The sequence below is a fragment of the Hakea prostrata genome, chromosome 3 (genome assembly GCF_041222555.1).
Source record: "Hakea prostrata isolate BN-2017 chromosome 3, UWA_Hpros_2, whole genome shotgun sequence".
NCBI classification, from domain to species: Eukaryota; Viridiplantae; Streptophyta; class Magnoliopsida; order Proteales; family Proteaceae; genus Hakea; species Hakea prostrata.
This window is the reverse complement of record NC_142602.1, coordinates 37,902,490-37,925,087: the sequence shown is the minus strand read 5'-3', so window position 1 is coordinate 37,925,087 and position 22,598 is coordinate 37,902,490.

Genomic DNA, 22,598 nt, shown 5'->3' with positions numbered 1-22,598 from the left:
CTGACGATCCTTTCCGGTATCCTTCACCCTAGAGTCCTCATAGTCCCTGACTACGGACTCATCAACCCTATTGATCATCCACATATGGTAAACGGGAAGCTCTCACGTCCTCTCACGGGTTGGTTACCGGTCTTAAGCGCCCGTGAGCCCAAATCTAACCATATGCAACCCTACCAATAAATGGCCCCCACAATGTGATTCCTGTCCTCTCACGGGTTGGTTACCGGTCTTGAGCGCCCATGAATCCCCATTGCTACCACGGGTCGTTCGGTCTCAATACCCCTCCGATTAGGGTCGACATAACAGGACATCCTAGCCAAACACTACTAGACAATCCTAGATATGTCATCCAACAGTTTAGGAAGGTGTCCAGAGGGCATCTCCGGAAACATCCCATAATATTCCCGTAGTAGTCCAAGGACAGAAGTGTCAAAAGGACACCTCTCCTTTCCAAACCGTACTTAAGCATACACATGCATCAATTCATATCATCACATATATGGTAACTTCATATATGGAAAGAAATCAATAATTACAATCACTTTTATAACATTGGTAAGTAAATCATACATGAATCAATTTAATATGAATAAGTAATGCTACTGTAATCAAAGTTATGCAACAAAATAGTATATCATTGTAAGAATCTAATTTAAGAATCATATCTATGATATTCAAATATAGAAACTAGATTCATGCTATCTATGTAATTAAGGAAATAACCATCCTTACCTTTTATAACTCGCAAAGGAATCCTAAGAAATCAAGTAAGATCTCGGCAAACTTGAGAAGAAGGTCCTAAACAAGTATATACAACATATTAGGAAAGATCCCTAACAGAAAAGATACCAAAACATCCAACATAGACCAATTCTGAGTTGCTTGTACTCATTGGTCGAGTGGATTGGTCGACTGGTCCAACGACCAATCAATCGACCAATGCAGATAAGCCTAAAAAAACAGAGTTTTAAGATATGAAATCCGAATTTGGTGGTTCAAAAGGGTACTAATCAAGGGGTAGACTACATCAGTAGTATTCTAACATATAGGGGACCTCAAAACACTAATCCAATCAAGATATCAAGATCCAAATTAGGAAACAAAAAGTTACCATAATTAAATCAACCATGGATCTTGATGAATTTGAAATAGAAAACAAAGACAAGAACAATAGGAGGATAGATCTTTGCTTCAGGTAATGGTATCATGAAAACATGCATAGATCTTCATGCAATAAGGCTTAGAAGCATAAATCTAAATAAGGAAATAAAACCTACCATATATGTAACTACCATGCATCATGAAGAACACATAGTATGGTAGAAGAGAACAACTAGAAATCTATAGATTATGGATCATGGAAAGAAAACACAGTAATTAACTACTAACATGATCAACATAGAAGATCCAAAGAGATCGGAATTCAGATTAGAAGTTTAATCAAAGATTAGATCATGGTTTGATCATGATTCCTTCAAAAGCTTGCAATGATCATGGTTAAGATCATTGTTCTAGCCTCAAATCCTTAGGATGATCATGAGAACATGTTCAGAGATGTTTGCAACAGAGAATGCAGCATCTCTTCTACTGTCTCAACTCAAAAAGGAAAGAAAAACAAAGATGGAGGAGAAGAAGAGAGAGTAGACATACCTTTTGATGCAAAAAGAAGAGTTTCGACGAAGATCCGTCAAGAAAACACCAAGGATGCAAGAGAGATGACTTGCAGAGGTCTTTGGTTCGTTCCAGGAGGGTTTGGAGGCAGCAAATACGAAGTGGACTCGAGATTGGACTTAAATAGAGCAAGAACAACCTAATTGCCAAAGACAGCACTCATTGGTCGAGTGGATTGGTCGATCGGCCCAGTCGACCAATCAGTCGACCAATGCCGACAAGAAGACCAAAACAGAGGAATTGAAGGTCCAGATCAAATCCAATCCTAAAGGGGTTTTGCACACAAGTCAAGTGACTTACCTAATAGGTAGAAATGCCTTCAAACCAAGATAGAGAGCACTCCAAGTCCATCAACTAATCAGATCTTCATCGGGATTCAGTTTCCATAAATAGAACCTCATCATCAACTTTCATGGATTCAAAGCCGACACCAAGTCCTCTACCGGGATGGCCCAAAGCTGACTTCTTACTTTACTTCGGGTCATCGGACCTACAAATAACAAGGTTTCCGGGTCAAGGTTAGGGCTGGGTTTTACATTCTCCCCCCTTAAAGAAATTTCGTCCCCGAAATTGAAAGCGTACTGTGCTTCCAAAGAGGTAAGGAAACTTCTCCTTCATATCTTCTTCCTTCTCCCAAGAAGCTTCTTCAGGGGTATGGTTCTTCCACCGAATCTTCTCCAAAGGAATGGTGCGATTCCAGCAGTGCTTGTCCTTCTTATCCAAGATTTCGGCCGGTTCTTCATCATAGGTCAAATCAGCACTAAGTCCTTCAGTGCTTGCTGCAAAATGTGTTCGGATTCTCTATGTATTTTCGGAGCATCGAAATATGAAACACATTGTGCACACCAGCAAGAGGCGGAGGTAATGCTAATCGATACGCAACAGGTCCAACCTTTTCCAAAATCTCGAAAGGTCCAATGTAACGAGGGCTAAGCTTTCCCTTAACATTGAATCTCATCACACCCTTCATTGGTGAGACCTTCGTAAAGACTTTCTCTCCAACTTGAAATTCCAAATCGGTCCTTCTCTTATCAAGATAAGATTTCCGTCTCGATCAAGGCGGACTTAATCCTTTCTCTTATCATATCTACCATAGCACTCGTAGCTTCAATCATCTCAGGACCTAAGACTTTTCTTTCACCTCGTCTCGACCCAAGACAAAGGTGTCCTACAAGTACTGCCATACAAAGCCTTGAAAGGAGCCATGCCTATTGTCGCTTGATAACCGTTGTTATAGGCAAACTCAACCAAAGCTAGGTGTTCATCCCAATTACCACCCATATCCACCACACAAGATCTGAGCATGTCTTCCAATGTCTGAATTGTCCGCTCGCATTGTCCATCGACCGTGGATGATGAGCTGTACTCAAGTTCAATTGGGTTCCCAAGGCCTTCTCGCAAACTATTCCAAAACCTTGAGGTGAACCTAGGATCACGATCCGAAACAATACTCAATGGCACACCATGCGGACGAACCACATTATCCACATAAAGCCTCGCTAGCTTATCCGAGTATGAGTGATCTTCATAGGAATGAAATGGGCTGATTTGGTCAACCTATCAACAATCACCCACACAGTGTCATTGCCTTTACTTGTCCGAGGCAAGCTAGTCACAAAGTCCATGGAGATATCCTCCCACTTCCAACTAGGAATAGGAAGAGGCTGAAGTAATCCAGATGGAGGTTGTTGAACGGCTTTCACACGTTGGCAAGTCTCACACTTGGCAACAAAATCATCAACATCCGCCTTTAGACCAATCCACCAAAAATGTTCCTTCAAGTCCTTGTACATCTTGGTGCTTCCCGGGTGTGTCAGAAAAGACCGATCGGTGTGCTTCCTTCAATATTTCTTTCTTAACTTCTTCGTTTGCGAGCACACACAGTCTTCCTCTAAACAACAAAGCACCATCCATGGATATACCAAAGTCGGGGTCCGACTCAGGATTCGAAGAAATCTTCTCAACTTTGATCAAAAACTCTTGATCGAACTCTGCAGAGCAACAATCTTATCTCTAAGACCAGATCTTGCCGTCATGGCGAAAGAATAAATTCAGAATTCTCGGGAACGATTTCCAAATCAAAACTCTCAATAGAAGACCACAATGGTAAACTCAAAGCATTCAAATCCAAAGTCTTCTTCTGGTTCTTCCTACTAAGAGCATCAAGAACAACATTTGCTTTCCCGGGATGATACTTGAATATCACAATCATAATCGGAGACTAGTTCCAACCATCTCCTTTGTCTCATGTTCAACTCCTTTTGGGTAAAGAAGTATTTCAAACTCTTATGATCCGTGAAAATGGCAATCTTCTCACCGTAAAGATAATGTCTCCAAATCTTCAAAGCAAAGACAACGGCGGCAAGTTCTAGATCGTGAGTGGGGTAATTCCGCTCATAATCCTTCAATTGCCGAGAACCATAGGCTACGACCTTGCCATGTTGCATCAGTACACAACCCAAACCAATCTTTGACGCATCGGTATAAACTGTCATACCACCGGAACTATCGGTATAGTCAAAACCGGGGCACTTGTCAATCTATCTTTCAACTCTTGGAAATTCTTCTCACAGGCGTCGGACCAAACAAACTTCTCTTCTTTCCTGGTCAACCTAGTCATAGGAGCAGCCAACCGAGAAAAGTTCTCAATAAACCTTCGGTAGTAACCCGCCAATCCAAGAAAACTTCTTATTTCCGTTCTCGACTTCGGTCTCTCCCAATCAGCCACAGCTTGGACCTTTTCAGATCGACACGAATACCTTCGGCTGAAACTACATGACCAAGGAATACCACTCTCTTAAGCCGGAAATCACACTTGCTAAACTTAGCGAACAACTTCTTTTCTCGCAACCTTTGCAAAGTGAAACTTAGATGACTCGCATGCTCTTCTTCGCTCTTCGAATAGATCAAGATGTCATCAATGAAAACAATCACAAACTTATCAAGCACATCATGAAATACTCGGTTCATGAGGTCCATGAACACCGCAGGAGCATTGGTCAATCCGAAGGGCATGACTCTAAACTCGTAGTGACCATACCGCGTTCGGAAAGCTGTCTTGAAGATATCACTAGACTTCACTTTCAATTGGTGATATCCGGACCTTAAGTCAATCTTTGAGAACACAACTGCACCCTTCAACCGATCGAAGAGATCATCGATTCGGGCAGCGGATATCTATTCTTGATAGTCAACTTATTCAACTCACGGTAGTCGATGCACAAGCGCATACTACCGTCTTTCTTCTTGACGAACAAGACCGGAGCTCCCAAAGGTGACACACTAGGCTGCACGAAACCTCTATCTATGAGCTCATTCAACTGATTTTGCAACTCTTTCAACTCGGTAGGAGCCATCCCGTACGGAGCTTTAGATACCGGAGCAGCACCGTGGACGAGATCAATAGAGAATTCGACATCTCTGTCCGGAGGCACTCTCGATAGATCATCGGGGAAGACATCAACAAAGTCGCAGACAACTCGACTTCATCGACTCTTTTCTCCACTATACCCTTGCCTTCGATGAAGCATCATCCACTAGGGCATAGACTTGCATCAAGTGCAGACAAGCACCTTCTTACAAACTTTTCTCTTTTCACCCCGAAATTCAAAGACCGGACTTCCACAAATATGGAACTGAATCTTCTTTGAGGAACAAAGGAACACAGCTTTGTGGGCTGTCAACCAATCAATTCCCAAAATAACATCGAAGTCCTTCATGTCAAGAATCACAAAATTGGCTTCCAAGTTCTTCTCACCAATCAACACAGGACATTTAGATAACCCCTTATCTAGTTTCACAACAGACCAGTAGGTGTACTAATCAATAAACAACTAGACAACTTCTCGTGGATTAGGTTAGTCTTCTTGATGAATGCAGATGACATGAACGAATGAGATGCACCCGTATCAAATAAGACAAATGCGAAATAGAAGCGACTAACAATGTACCCGTAATCACATCATGGCTTGGATCCCGCTCAAGACCGGAAATACTGAAAACTCTACCGGAGGGAGGAGCAGGAGCACTCTTCACCACCGGGGCAGGCTGTCAAGGCGAGGCCGCTTCGGACAGGCACGAGCAAAATGACCAGCTTGCTTGCAAGAGAAGCAAACAGGATTGCTTTGGATCCAACAGGTGGGTGGCTGCAACAGAGGGCTTCCCGAACAAAAGGCCTTGCACTTGCACTTGCACTTGCACTTGCTGGTGGTCGGTTTCCGCCATCTTGTCTAAACCGGCCGGGCTGCTGAAAACCCGTGTTCTCGACCTACACTCTTAGCCCGAAAGGTAGGAGTGGGGTAGGGTGTAGGTCTCACAAAACGACGGTCATTACGATCCACCAAACCAGAATTCCTTGATCGCCAAGGCTTTTGCACACGAGCACTTTCCTTCTCTCGTTTCTTCCAACTTCTTCGAGTTCTCGCACCACTTGAGCATAGCTCACTATAGGCTGGACCGTGAGGTAAGCTTTAATGGCGGGACGCAGTCCTTTGAAGAACTTCTTTGCTTTGGCGAGGTCTTCCTTCAAAGAATCCGGAGCAAAGAAATGAAGCTCCTCGAACTTCTGTTGGTACTCCAACACGGACAGAGTTCCTTGAGTCGGGATCATAAACTCGGCTTCCTTCGCATCCTTCACCGCCTCGGGAAAGTAGTTCATACAAAAAGCCTCTTTGAATAACTCCCAAGTTACAACTCCCGCATGCAAACCTTCCAAAACAGGACGAGTGGAGATCCATCATGCATCGGCTTCTTGTTGCAACTTCTGTTCAAAGCAAACAAAATCTTCCGAGCTTCCGAGCATTGCGGATGTCGGAAAGCCTTCTCCAACTCACGAAGCCACTTGTTAGGAAACAAGGGGTCCTTGGTAACTCAAGTAAAAGTGGGTACTTGCATCTTCAGTAAAACTCTCCATCAAAGCAGTATGAGGAGTTCCAGCTAAACCTCCCGCATTCAGGATGCGGCATGAGGATTCACATTAGCACCAGCCCGGGTCTCATTATGCGAGTCATGAAACCCACCAACATCTAGTTGAACCGAGCTGCTTGCTGCTGCATCATATTGCCCATAATATTGGCAATATCTCTCGAAACTTCCAACATTCGGGGCACCGGGTATCTCATGAGTACCCCGATCAACATTTGGTATCTAACCACCTCCATGAGGTACTTCACCACCTCCCCGAGGTACTTCACCACCTCCATGACCACCGGATTCACCACGCCCACTTCTCGGAGTAACCATTCTCAAAAACCGAGAACATCAAAATACCGAATTTCGAAGATTCAACATAAACCACAAGTCCAAATGATTTGAAAACTTAAATCATGCTCAAATATATCCATATAGTCATCAAACAATAATCCATAAGGCAAAAATCACATTTTCTAAAAATTCAACAGCAATTGAGGTCTCTGTGACCATTGGTCGAGTGATTGGTCGAGTGACCCAGTCGACCAATGAGTCGACCAATGCAGACAGAATGCGAAAATTCGCATTATAAGCCTCATTTTCACATTCCAACCTCATTCTAACTTCTTCCAAAGGTGAGAGAGCTCTAGGGAAAATCTCCAAGAGTTCCCACAAGTGTTCTTGAGGTGATTTAGTGCTTCAACAACAACACCACAACACACCATCTTCACAAACAAGGTAAACCTCTTAATCTTCCTTCCATTTTCATCTTCTCATGCTTGCATTTCAATAAAACCATGCTTTACTTGTATCCAATGCTAGAAATCATGCTTAGGAATGCTTAGAAACATATTCCTTAGGTTTTAAACACAATGCCATGCATAGACAACAAGTTTTAACACATTGGTGCTCATCTCGCAAAGTTTTATACCGAAATCGATATCTTTAGAAAAATTTCGTTTTCTCTCAAACCGCTTGAAATTTTCACACGAGATCAAATGCTACATGCTCAAGATGACATTGTAGATAGGTCCATACAATTTGATTTAACCAATTTCAACTTTTCAAAAATCCAATTTTGACCTAAATTGCAAAATCCCCAAATTTCCTTCTTGCTGAATTTTTCGCTTTAATCCAAGTTTTTGATCGATTTTCATCAAACAAACTTCATAGACATGAAATTCCAAGTATTGCGCACATGCTAGTATGTTCAAATCAAATTTCCCCCAAATTTGAAATTTTCCGAAAAATTACGAAAATACCCTTTTGGCTCAAATCTTAAAATAGCACTAATTGGAATTGTCTCTTGTCTCTTTCACGAGATACACTATGCAAAGGGGAGGGCGAGGACGAGGTAGAGGTCGTGGTCGCATCGTAGGTGCTCTTAGGGGCAGAGGTCAGGTTCCTTTCGAGCCTAGACAGGAGGTTAGGAGACCAGACATGTTTGACACACCTCAGGCCGAGTTCTCGTACGAGGCCTACTTCAGCCATCGCAACATTGAGATGGGACGTCTACTTCACTTACGCCAGCTCGTAGCCTTTAGGATTCGGCAGAGGTTCGACACTTTGCAGTGGACTCATCTCTTCACCGAGGATCTACCGGTATACCCGGAACTAGTGAGGTTGTTCTTCAAAGCAACCTAACTTACACGAGAGGAGGCTCGAGGCCAAGGACATCCACTTAGACTTGTCCTCGGGAGCGGGGTCTTCCGCACTCGATTCGCTTCTCTACCCGGACACCGGGCTGAGATCTTGCAGGTTCCTCACTATCCACAAGCAGTGTGTGTGTGGATACCTGCAGGAGCGGATCCGGGACAGCCATCCGATGCCGTACGAGCTTCGCGAGATATGCTCTACGCTATGGGATAGCCGTCGATGCTTCACACCGTGGACTAGCGGACGGATGACGGGTTCTGCACGGATTATCCGTCGCATAGTCGGCCGAAACATCATGCCGAAAGCCGGACATCACCATCGGGTCACGGTGATGGAGGCCTTAGTCATCTACCGCATCTACATGGGCTTCGAGATCGATCTCTCCTACATCATTCAGCAGGTCATGCTGGACTTAGTTCTACGGCCTAGCATGCGGAAACCTTTGCTATGGGAGGCTACCGACCTTGATCTTCGTGCATTTCGGGGTGAGTTTCGAGGATACACCAAAGTGGACACTAGATCACAGGGATACCCTATTGGGACTCGGACCATTCGTCGATGAGACTACAACGATCGAGAGAGATCTCTTGGTCCGGAGGGTGAGGATGATGATGAATCGAGGGATGAGGATCGGGGATCGGAGGATGGAGGAGAGGATATCGGTCCCGATAGTGATGATCAGGCCGGAGATGATGCAGATATGCGCGAGGCTGAGCTCCGTGCATCACGAGTTTCCTTCATCACACTTCGAGGTAGGTGGCCCTTCACATGCGGTTTCCGAGACTTCAGATCTTGGAGCACGAGATGAGATTGATGACTTCCATGCTAGAGAGGATGGAGGTCGGACAGAGAGCAGATGTACGAGAGGATGGAGTCACGACGGGATAGGATAGAGCATCGGGTGACTCGGCTAGCGAGAGGAGTTCGGAGCATACGAGAGATCGGAGCGGATCACCTAGATAGACCGTACCTTAGGATTTCCATTTATGCATTTCGGATGTAATCGTTGTAAAAACCTTTGAAATTAATGAAGTTCATTTTGTTCCTCTTTAATTATTGTATGTTATGCAACTTTCTTTTCCTTGCATTAGTGACATTTGTTCAAGTATAATTATGGTATGTTATTCGGAAATGTTCTGTTATACCTCAAAGGTCAAGTTTCTAATTCAGTGTTCTATTATTCACTTCTAAGAGTAGAAGAGTCATTTCAGATCAATGACTCAGGAATGTTCAGTTGTTGTCTTTTGTGGTTAGGATCTCCTCGAACCTTGTGCTCGATACCAATCATCACGCCCTCCCACTGCCCGGTACCCTATCCGGCATACCCGAGAGTGTGATCCACAGCCCGAAGATCGGTATCGAGTGATCAACCTCCCACATAAACAATAACATAATCATGAACAATCATAACAAGAGTGCGGAAGATAAATCATAGATCCAATAAAGAAAGAATGAATCATAAATGAATCGAATAATAGATATAATCGTAGTATCAAACAGATAAGTAAAGTGAGGCAAAAATTCCACTTTACATCCAAATGAAAAGTAGCTCTAAAGAGAATAAACTAAATAAAATCTAATCCCAAGTAGCTAGTACATTGGGTAACTAAATTGTTCTCCACTTTATAGACAACATCCTTGTAAGTGTAAATCTCATAAATGGCACAAGGACGCTTCCACTCAATGGTCGGACTAAGCATCGTACGGAGCATAACCACTCGTGGGATCTTCGAGGTAATTGTGGTAACCGCAATCACCTTCCCCGGAGATATGTCTCTTCGCCTTGTGCTTCTTCATAGGGACCGTCATAGTACTCAAGACTGCAGGATAGTCTAACAACATTGTACAATAAAGGAATGAGTTTCAAAGAAACTCGGTAAGAAGGCGATTAAAAATCCATAATAACATAAATGGCAGGATTCCGAACAAACATAAATGCAATATGATATGAGACAAACAATGAATGAATGAATCTAACTCTATGTATGCTGGTCTCTATTGGCAGACATGCTTTAAGTCATAGCACCGTACCTCTTTAGGAAAGTCCACTCACATCCTCAACCATTTAAGATATCTTGGATTCTCTCACGGATCATTTCACCGGTCTTGAGCAGCCGATTGGTAATGGGTCCTTCATCCCTCAGACAAACCTTGGCAGGGGGTTAAGTCAACACACTCTCTCACAACCATTTGGTATAAGTACGGCGCATGTCGTGGGTAAAACCTAGCCAAATGCAAGTCTTCTACTTAGTTACATCAAGTCAGATCCAGATACTTCCATTCCTCGTCCCTGACGATCCTTTCCGGTATCCTTCACCCTAGAGTCCTCATAGTCCCTAACTACGGACTCATCAACCCTATTGATCATCCACATATGGTAAACGGGAAGCTCTCACGTCCTCTCACGGGTTGGTTACCGGTCTTAAGCGCCCGTGAGCCCAAGTCTAACCATATGCAACCCTACCAATAAATGGCCCCCACAATGTGATTCCTGTCCTCTCACGGGTTGGTTACCGGTCTTGAGCGCCCATGAATCCCCATTGCTACCACGGGTCGTTCGGTCTCAATACCCCTCCGATTAGGGTCTGACATAACAGGACATCCTAGCCAAACACTACTAGACAATCCTAGATATGTCATCCAACAGTTTAGGAAGGTGTCCAGAGGGCATCTCCGGAAACATCCCATAATATTCCCGTAGTAGTCCAAGGACAGAAGTGTCAAAAGGACACCTCTCCTTTCCAAACCGTACTTAAGCATACACATGCATCAATTCATATCATCACATATATGGTAACTTCATATATGGAAAGAAATCAATAATTACAATCACTTTTATAACATTGGTAAGTAAATCATACATGAATCAATTTAATATGAATAAGTAATGCTACTATAATCAAAGTTATGCAACAGTAGTATATCATTGTAAGAATCTAATTTAAGAATCATATCTATGATATTCAAATATAGAAACTAGATTCATGCTATCTATGTAATTAAGGAAATAACCATCCTTACCTTTTATAACTCGCAAAGGAATCCTAAGAAATCAAGTAAGATCTCGGCAAACTTGAGAAGAAGGTCCTAAACAAGTATATACAACATATTAGGAAAGATCCCTAACAGAAAAGATACCAAAACATCCAACATAGACCAATTCTGGAGTTGCTGTACTCATTGGTCGAGTGGATTGGTCGATCGGTCCAATCGACCAATCAATCGACCAATGCAGACAGTAGCCTATAAAATCAGAGTTTTAAGATATGAAATCCAAATTTGGTGGTTCAAAAGGGTACTAATCAAGGGGTAGACTACATCAGTAGTATTCTAACATATAGGGGACCTCAAAACACTAATCCAATCAAGATATCAAGATCCAAATTAGGAAACAAAAAGTTACCATAATTAAATCAACCATGGATCTTGATGAATTTGAAATAGAAAACAAAGACAAGAACAATAGGAGGATAGATCTTTGCTTCAGGTAATGGTATCATGAAAACATGCATAGATCTTCATGCAATAAGGCTTAGAAGCATAAATCTAAATAAGGAAATAAAACCTACCATATATGTAACTACCATGCATCATGAAGAACACATAGTATGGTAGAAGAGAACAACTAGAAATCTATAGATTATGGATCATGGAAAGAAAACACAGTAATTAACTACTAACATGATCAACATAGAAGATCCAAAGAGATCAGAATTCAGATTAGAAGTTTAATCAAAGATTAGATCATGGTTTGATCATGATTCCTTCAAAAGCTTGCAATGATCATGGTTAAGATCATTGTTCTAGCCTCAAATCCTTAGGATGATCATGAGAACATGTTCGAGAGATGTTTGCAACAGAGAATGCAGCATCTCTTCTACTGTCTCAACTCAAAAAGGAAAGAAAAACAAAGATGGAGGAGAAGAAGAGAGAGTAGACATACCTTTTGATGCAAAAAGAAGAGTTTCGACGAAGATCCGTCAAGAAAACACCAAGGATGCAAGAGAGATGACTTGCAGAGGTCTTTGGTTCGTTCCAGAGGGTTTGGAGGCAGCAAATACGAAGTGGACTCGAGATTGGACTTAAATAGAGCAAGAACAACCTAATTGCCAAAGACAAGACTCATTGGTCGAGTGGATTGGTCGATCGGCCCATCGACCAATCAATCGACCAATGTCGACAAAGAAGACCAAAACAGGGAATTGAAGGTCCAGATCAAATCCAATCCTAAAGGGGTTTTGCACACAAGTCAAGTGACTTACCTAATAGGTAGAAATGCCTTCAAACCAAGATAGAGAGCACTCCAAGTCCATCAACTAATCAGATCTTCATCAGGATTCAGTTTCCATAAATAGAACCTCATCATCAACTTTCATGGATTCAAAGCCAGACACCAAGTCCTCTACTGGGATGGCCCAAAGCTGACTTCTTACTTTACTTCGGGTCATCGGACCTACAAATAACAAGGTTTCCGGGTCAAGGTTAGGGCTGGGTTTTACAGCTAAGCTGTCGTAGCCTGAGTACTCGGCCATACTCAATGTGGCACCACTCAAAGAAGACCTCATAAAGTACTCTGCTCGGGGTGTACTAAACAGGTCTCCTCGAATGACTACATCTCGTGGCTCCAAAAGTGGAACCTGACCTCTGTCTCTGCCTCTGCCTCTCCTACCACCCATATGTTGTCCGCGAGGAGGCATGATGTCTGTATAGCTGTAAAGAAGACAAAAAGAGACTTCACGTTAGTAGAATTACAAAATTCAGCATGAAGGGTATTTTCGTGATTTTTCAAATTTTTTTTATTTTGGCGAAATTTTAAATTGAGCATACTAGCATGTACACGGTACTTTGAATAGTGTGATAGCATGTTTTATTTGAGAAAAACATTTCAATTTGGTGATTTAAAGGTCAAAATTCAGCAAGCATAGAAAGGGGGAAAATTCTCAATTTAGGTCAAAATGCGATTTTTGAAGTTTGGATTTGGCTCAATCAATTTACATACACGTGTTCATCATATCATTGCAAGTATGTAGGAATTTATTTGAAGTCGAAACTCCTTGTGGTTTGAAAATGAGAGAAGATTTTCAAAAGAGGGTTTTCGGTTGAGAAATCGCTAACAAGAGACCATGAAATGGATAGCAAGCGTTGTAAAGACATGGCATTGTGTTAAGATCACCTAGAACACGTTCCTATATGTTCCTAGACATGTTTCCTAGCAATTATAACAAGTAAATCATGATTTTTGGATGAATGCATATCAGTTTTTGAAGTTGTCAAGTAAGGAAAAGAAGAAATTTACCTTAGATGATGTTGCAAGAATGTTGGAGACTTGTTGTTGATGTTAGATGGCTTAGAATGACTCTTGAAGACCTTAGAGAACCTTGCCCTAGAGCTCTCCCACGAAGTCTTGTGTTTTGAAATGAGTATGAAATGAAAAATGTGATTTTAAGGTGTTTTTCGCGCACTGTATGCGTGGGTCGACTGGATCACTCAACCCAGCCAATCGACCCAAAGAGTAAATTTTTGGAACTTTGGATAAATTTGGGGATTTTGATATATGGTTCATGAATGACTATTTGATGATTAAAGTGATGATTTTAAGCCTTATTTGGATATGCTAAGACTAAGGTTAAGTGATTATTGATGGTATATTGGAATTTCGGTGTTTTTGACTTGTTTCGATTTTTGCAGAATGGTTGTACTAAGGAATCGCAATATTGGTTCAAATAGTACTGGAAATGAGGAAGAAGTGTTTCATGAAGATACTCCTAATGGTAGCACTAGTCAGCACACTCATGTGAATGGTGATAATACGACCGGTATACCTAATGCTCCGGAAGTAAATAGTTTTCGTGATATTGCCAATATCATGGGCAACATCATGCAGCAGCAGTCGAATCAATTCAACCAGATGATGACAGGTTTCATGACACTACATAATGAGACTCGTACTGGTGTGAATGGAACTCCTCATACCGCAACCCCTAATGCGGAAAGGCTAGTTGGAACTCCTCATACTCGTTTGATGGAAAGTTTTATGAAGATGCAAGTGCCTTCTTTCACTGGTGTTACTAAGGACACCTTGTTCCCTAACAAGTGGCTGAGGGAATTGGAGAAAGTATTTCATCACCTGCAGTGCTCTGAGGCACAGAAGATCTTGTTTGCCGAACAGAAGCTTCAGCAAGAAGCCGATGCTTGGTGGACCTCCACTCGTCCTATCTTGGAAACCTTGCATATTGGTGGACTGACTTGGGAGATTTTCAAGGATGCTTTTTGTAAGAACTATTTCCCGAAGCCGTGGATTGATGCTAAGGAAGCTGAGTTCATGGCCCTTACACAAGGACCTTTGTCTGTGTTGGAGTACCAACAGAAGTTTGAAGAACTATTTTACTTTGCCCCAGATTCTGTGAGACCTGATCGTGCCAAGGCAAAGAAATTTTTCAAGGGATTGCGTCCTGCAATCAAGGCTTATCTTACTGTGATTTCGATTGAGAGCTACGCCCAGGTAGTTCAAGTTTCGAAGAAGATTGAAGAAACTGAGAAGGAAAATGCACGTGTGCAAAGGACGTGGCAGCCAAGGAACACTGGTTTGGTTGACCATATGAAGAGAAGGTTCACTAGACCAACACCGTATCCTACTCCTAATTTTCAGCCTAGAAGTGTAGGCCAAAATTCTAGTTTTGCACCGGCCGGACAGCAGCGCTAATTCAATGGGAACAAACCAATTGTGAATGTTCCAAATGCTAGGCCAGTGATTGTGAACCCTAGACCTATGGGTCAGAAGCCTCCAGTGGTAGCACCTTCAGTTGGGCAGCCGGTTTGTTTCTTTTGTAAGCAGCCCGGTCATTTTGCGCATACTTGCCCAAGAAGCCTAATCAACCCTATGTTCCTGTAGCAAAGAGTGTACCTGCTCCTGTGCCTGGAAAAGTGTTTAGTATATCTGGTACTGAACAAGATGCAAGTCATGAAGTTGTGACAGGTACTTTGTTAATCGCTTCTATTCCTGCATTTGTATTGTTTGATACGGGTGCATCTCATTCGTTTATCTCAAATGCATTTGTTAGGAAGACTGACTTGTTACCTAAGAATTTGTCTAGTTGTTTAATGATTAGTACTCCTACTGGATCAGTTGTGAAACTAGATAAGGTGATAGAAGATTGTCCCATTTTGATTTGCGAGAAGAGATTGAAAGCCGATTTAGTGATTCTTGACATGAAAGACTTTGATGTTATTCTTGGAATTGATTGGTTGACAGCCCATAAGGCTGTAATTGTTTGTTCTTCAAGGAAAATTCAATTTCAGATTAGTAGTAATTCAGCTTTTGAGTTTCAAGGTGATAAAGGAAGAGTTAGCAAGAAGACTTTGACTACTTCGATGCAAGTTTGTGCACTAATGGAAAGTGCTACAGCTGAAAGTGAAGTCAAGGAAGTGAAGAGGAAGCTTGAAGAAGTTGAAGTTGTTTGTGATTTTAAGGATGTCTTTCCGGATGATTTATCAGGATTACCTCCGGATAGAGAATTGGAATTTTCGATTGCATTAATTCCAGGAGCCGCTCCGGTATCTAAAGCTCCATATAGAATGGCGCCTACCGAGTTGAAAGAACTACAAGACCAGCTGAATGAACTCTCAGATAAAGGTTATATACAACCTAGTGTATCGCCTTGGGGAGCCCCGGTTTGTTTGTTAAGAAGAAAGATGGTAGTATGCGTATGTGCATTGATTACCGTGAGTTGAACAAATTGACCATCAAGAATAGGTATCCGCTGCCTCGGATTGATGATCTTTTCGATCAATTGAGAGGTGCAGCAGTGTTCTCGAAGATTGATTTGAGATCCGGATATCATCAGTTGAAGGTGAAAGCTAGTGACATTTGTAAGACAGCTTTTAGGACAAGGTATGGTCATTTTGAGTTTAGAGTCATGCCCTTCGGTTTGACTAATGCTCTTGCTGTGTTGATGGACTTCATGAATCGAGTATTTCATGATGTGTTAGATAAGTTCGTTATTGTCTTTATCGATGACATTTTGATTTACTCAAAGAACGAAGAAGAGCATAGGAAGCATATTGGTATTACTTTGCAAAGACTAAGAGAGAAGAAGTTGTATGCCAAGTTTAGTAAGTGTGATTTTTGGCTTCCAAGAGTGGTATTTCTTGGTCATGTGGTTTCAGCAGAAGGTATTCGTGTCGATCCCGACAAGGTTAAGACAGTTGCCGAGTGGGAAAGACCGAAGACGGTGTCAGAAATAAGAAGTTTCTTAGGTTTGGCTGGTTATTATAGGAGATTTATCGAAAACTTTTCTAAGTTGGCTGCTCCTATGACTAAGCTAACTAGGAAAGAAGAGAAGTTTGTTTGGTCTGATGCATGTGAGAAGAATTTTCAAGAATTGAAGGATAGATTGACAAGTGCCCGGTTTTGACAATACCCGATAATTTCGGTGGTCTGACAGCCTATACCGATGCGTCTAAGATTGGTTTAGGTTGTGTTTTAATGCAACATGGGAAGGTGATAGATTATGCTTCAAGGCAATTGAAAGAATATGAGCGGAATTATCCCACTCATGATTTAGAACTTGCAGCCGTTGTTTTTGCCCTAAAGATTTGGAGACATTACTTGTATGGTGAGAAGATTGCTATCTTCATAGATCATAAAAGCTTAAAGTACTTCTTTACCCAAAAGGAGTTAAATATGAGACAAAAAGATGGTTGGAGTTAGTCTCTGATTATGACTGTGATATCCAATATCACCCTGGTAAAGCAAATGTTGTTGCAGATGCTCTTAGTAGAAAAAGTAACAAGAAGGAACTAGATTTGAATGCTTTGAGCAAGTCATTGTTGAAGTCAATTTCAGATTTTGAATTGGAAGTTGTCTCGCAAAGTTCAGATGTTGTGCTTTCAGCCATAACAGCAAGATCCACCCTTAGCGATCGAATTGTTGCCTTGCAAGATTCGGATCCGGAATTGAAAGAGAAAATAGAGAAGGTTTCTTTAAATTCTGATTTGGACCCTGATTTTAGTATATCTATGGATGGTGTCTTATTGTTTAGAGGAAGACTTTGTGTGCCTGCAGTTGAAGAAGTTAAAAAGGAAATTTTGAAGGAAGCACACCAGTCGATCTTTACCGTACATCCAGGAGGTACGAAAATGTATAAGGACTTGAAAGAACATTTTTGGTGGATTGGATTGAAGGCTGATGTAGAAGATTTTGTAGCGAAGTGCGAGACTTGTCAACGTGTTAAAGCTGTTCGACAACCTCCGTCTGGATTATTGCAGCCCCTACCCTTACCTAGTTGGAAATGGGAAAACATTACTATGGACTTCGTGACTAGCTTGCCTCGAACAAGTAGAGGTAATGACACTGTATGGGTAATTGTTGATAGGTTGACCAAATCAGCCCACTTTATTCCTATGAAGATCATTCATACTATGGATAAGTTAGCTAGACTTTATGTGGACAATGTTGTTCGACTGCACAGAGTGCCTGTGAGTATTGTGTCTGATCGTGACCCTAGGTTTACTTCTAGATTTTGGAATAGTTTGCAAAAGCCTTGGGAACCCAATTGAATTTGAGTACTGCTCATCACCCACAATCTGATGGACAGTCTGAGCGGACAATTCAGATTTTGGAAGATATGCTTAGATCTTGTGATGTTGATATAAGTGGAAATTGGGATGAACATTTAGCTTTGGTTGAGTTTGCCTATAACAACAGTTATCAGTCGACGATAGGCATGGCCCCATTTAAAGCTTTATATGGAAACACTTGTAGGACACCCCTATATTGGACCGAAATTGGAGAAAGGAAAGTGTTAGGTCTAGAAATGATTGAAGCTACAAGTGTGATGGTAGACATGATAAGATAAAGGATTAAGACTGCTCAATTAAGACAAAAATCTTATGCTAATAGAAGAAGGTCAGATTTGGAATTTCAAGTTGGTGAGAACATTTTCCTAAAGGTATCGCCTATGAAGGGTGTAATGAGGTTTAATGTTAAAGGAAAGCTTAGTCCTCGTTACATTGGACCTTATGAGATTCTTGAAAGGATTGGATCTGTTGCTTACCGTTTGGCCTTACCTCTGTCACTCGCTGAGACTCATAATGTATTTCATGTTTCAATGCTTCGGAAGTATGTTGAGAACCCGGATCACATACTACAACAAGAACCTGAAGGACTTTGCGCTGATCTATCTTATAAGGAAGAACCAACCAAAATCCTGGATAGAAAGGACAAACAGTTAAGGAATCGAACTATACCTTTGGTGAAGATTCAGTGGAAGAACCATACCCCTGAAGAAGCGTCTTGGGAGAAGGAAGAAAACATGAAGGAGAAGTTTCCTAATCTTTTTGGAAGTTCAGGTATGCTTTCAATTTCGAGGACAATATTTCTTTTAAGTAGAGGGGAATGTGAAACCCGGCCTTAACCTTAACCCGGATACTCTTTTGTTTGTAGGTTCGAAGACCCGAAGTAGAAGTGAAAGTCAACTATATGCCATATCAGTAGAAGATATAGTGTTCGACTCCGAACCTATGGAGATTGAAGATGATGCCCCATACTTGAAGACAGTGTTGGATTTAGAAAAGAGACTACACCTTGATGAAGAGAAGATTGGTTGATGACCATAGAGCTTGGTGGGGTATGATTTAAAGCCATTTTTCCATGCTAGGTAAGTTATAGAATATGTGTTTAAAGTTTCGTTTGATTCCGAGTAGTGGAAGGCCCTCAAATCCCTGACTTTGGCTTTCTTGTCTGCCTGGGTCGACTGCTTTGGTCGACCGGGGCAAGCTACCCATCCAATCAACCCAGAGATGCTAAACTCGAGCAGAATCTTCTGTTTTGGTTTTATTGCTATATATACCCCATGACTTCGTGATTTTAGTATCCCTAGCCTCCAAAGCACTTAGAGAACGAAGGGAACTCATCTCCGAGCCTCCAAAAGTGTAGAAGAATACCTAATCTTGCAAACTTGCTAGTTCTCTCTCTTGTTCTTCAATCAAAGGTTAGTATTCAATCTTTTGTGTTATTGATTCATTCTTTCCATGATCACTCTCATCTCTTAACTGAGATTATGATGAAGATGCTGCAACCTTGTAGTCATATCTTTACAATCTCTTTTCATTCTCTTATGCCATGATCATCTTATTCATTCTTAATATGATTCTTATGATTTCTTCTTAAACTATGATCATATTCTTATTTTGATTTATTCTAGCATTGTAGATGCCTCTCCATGATTATTCATACCTCTGATTTACTGTGTTCTTGTACTAGAATGAGACCTTATCATCTCTAGTTCATCTCTTTCATTCATAGCATGTTTCCAATGAAAACCATGATTTTTACCAAAATAGAAACTATGATTTCAAATTAGTAAGTAATGGTTTTAGTCGTTGTTTGATGTCTAAATTATGCTTTTTAGTCTTAGACTACTGTGTTAGACATTCTCTCCAAGTTTCGTAGCATTCCGGATTGTATAGCATAAGTTTCAGATCAAGATTCTATTTTTGAATTCAGATTTGCTCTTGGGCAGACTGCCTGGGTCGACTGAACCAGTCCACCCAGCCAATCAACCCGCAGTGACAGAATTGGATTTCTTCGTCCATTTCGATTCGATTGATGCTTATTCTTTTAGGACTACTTCCTAATGATTGTATGATGTTATTCTAGGGTTTGTTTGCTAACTTTGGATTCATCCTCTTGTCCGTCCGAAATATATTCGAATTTATTTAAGGTAAGGAAAGTTGTTACCATATTAACATAGATTGCATAGATTTAGTTTCTAATTTGGGAACTACTTAGATTTACTACTGTTATGTTAGTTTTTATTATGATATGAATGCTACAAGTACAGTAGGATCTTATTTCCTTATTTACTTTATGTACTTGGATCATGTATGAATACTTATTCATGTATGTTGCTTATTCATTTGATCTTGTCTTATTATACTCTTTCATATGATGGGATATCTGTCGTGGATGATATGACTGAATTATGATTGTGATTGTTTAGGTATGATTTGGGATTGGGGAATGTCCTTTTGACATTTCTGTCCTTGGACATCATTGGGGATAGTATGGGATATTTCCAATGTTACCCTTTGACACTTTCCTGGATTATTGGTTGTCATACCTAGGACTTGTCAAGCGGTGTATGGCTAGGGTATTCCCTGTTATATCAGACCCAATTCGGAAGGGTATTCAGAGCGAACAACCCGTGGTAGCAATGGGGATTTATGGGCGCTCAAAACCGGTAACCAACCCGTGAGGGGACATGAATCACATTGTGGGGGCCATTTATGGGTAGAGTTGCATATGGATAGACTTGGGCTCATGGGCGTTCAAGACCGGTAACCAACCCGTGAGAGGACATGAGAGCTTCCCGTTCACTATATGTGGATGACCTATAGGGTTGATGAATCCGTATTTGAGAGAGTCGGATACGCTGACTCTAGTGTGAAGGATACTGGAAAGGATCCTGAGAGGGGAAGAATGGACGTATCTAGATCTGAGTTGATGTAACTAAGTAGATGACTTGCATTTGGCTAGGATTTACCCTGACAAGCGCCAGTACTTCGACCAAACGGTGATGTGAGAGAGAGGTGACTTAACCCCCAGCCATGGATTGTCCAAAATGGATGAAGGACCCTTTGCCAACCGAGGATGAGTGAATTGAGACCTACCCAAAGAAGTATGGTGCTATGACTTAAAGTATGTCTGCCTATAGAGACCAACATACATAGAGTTAGACTCATACATGCATTGTCTGTCTTATATCATATCACATTATGCTTTGTTTATGTTATCATGTTATTTATGCTATAATGGAATTACTTGCCTTACTGGGTTTCTTTTGAAACTCACTCCTTTTGTACAACATCTTTTGTTAGACTATTCTGCAGGCATTGATGACTATGAAGGCTAGTATGAAGAAGCGCAAGATGAAGAAGCGTACCATACGCAAGGTGTTGGCAACTATGAAGATTATGTTGGGGATTCCTCGAGTGGTCTCACTTGTTACCAAAATTAGCCCTACTGTGGAGTGGGAGCGTCTGAGCGTGATTGATGAAGTCTATGTTTATGAAGATGTTCTTTACAAAGTAGAATAGACTCTAGCTTAGTTAGATTATATCTTTCTTTCTTGTCTTTAGAACCAGTTGTAATTTCTTTTGACTTTCGATCTACATTCCGCTGTACTCGTGGAGTGAGATTCCGCCTCACTCTGTATTTGATTCTATTTATCTATTGGTATCATTTCCGCACTCTGATGATTATCTCATTACTTTACTTTGATTCATTTGAATAATATTGTTAACATTGATTTAGTCCTGTTCTTGATTATATTATTGTGAATGTGGGAGGTTGATTTACTCGATATTGGATCTTGTGGACTGTGGATCACACACTCAGGTATGCCAGATAGGGTACCAGCTGGGTGGATGTGACACTGATATTCTTTTGTGATCTTTCTGAGATCCTTTCTTGACTTTTATTAGTAAAATACTTGAATACTATGATTTGTTCTTGCTTTTGAATATGTTATTGTGCTAAATGGATATGATCATTCCTAAACTTGATCTTCAGGGGTGTGGATCACACCTCCAGGTATTTCAGATAGGGTACCGGCTAGAGGGACGTGACACACTCTATCCTTCATGTGGACAACACGGGGAGACTTCGGTATCAAACCTAGTATAATCTTCATAATTTTATTCTACTTGTGTTGTTGGTCCTCTGATATGTTCTAAATCTATTCCTAAGTGAATTTTTTTGCCATGATCTTCTATTTTCTTATCTCTAGAATGAATCCCCATTCATTCTAATATTTCCGTGAAATCTACGGATCGATCCATGGATTTAAGCCTATTATGTGATCCTATAGATCTCTATTCCAATGACCATGTTAAATGCTTATATCATGCTAGATAGTCTTCTATTACTGTTATAGAATTTCCCTTTTAATTTCGAAGTGTTCTGATCTCGAATGAAGAGTTTCTGACCAATTTTGGGGTTTTCTGTTCATACAGCAGAGCATTGGTCACTTACCTTGGTCGCTTTAAGCAACCAATGGTCAAGCAACCAATGGAGTCAATGACAGCAACTTTGACTGTTTTGGTCAGCTTTCATCTCCAATCTTTTGGGGTTTGTTCCTAATACTTAACTTATGTTTGTTTAGGGTTTCTTTGGTAACTTTGGACCTACCCTCTGATCTTTTCTCCTCATTTTTCGAATCAATTACTAAGGTGAGTACGTTCACTCACATTTGACATCATTATGTGCTATACTATGATTAGAATTGTATGCATATGTTAGCTATTGTTTTAGAACTTTTTATATGTTGTTTTACTTCTGCAATTACAATAGGATATTAATG